Here is a 230-nt window from a genome sequence, read left to right as displayed (position 1 = left end):
CACACACATACACACACACGCACTCACATACACACACGCACTCACACACGCACACACGCACTCACATACACACACGCACTCACACACGCACGTTCACACACACACTCGCGCGCGCGCACAGGCGCAGGACCCGGTCCCTCCACCTTATCTCCACGCCCAAAGCCCGGCTGAGTCAGATCCCTGGAAAATAAAAATAGACGGGAGCCAAGAAAACAAAACAGCCCGAAAGT

The sequence above is a fragment of the Myotis davidii genome, unplaced genomic scaffold (assembly GCF_000327345.1).
Source record: "Myotis davidii unplaced genomic scaffold, ASM32734v1 scaffold1036, whole genome shotgun sequence".
Taxonomy (NCBI): domain Eukaryota; kingdom Metazoa; phylum Chordata; class Mammalia; order Chiroptera; family Vespertilionidae; genus Myotis; species Myotis davidii.
Note: the sequence above shows the minus strand (reverse complement) of the source record.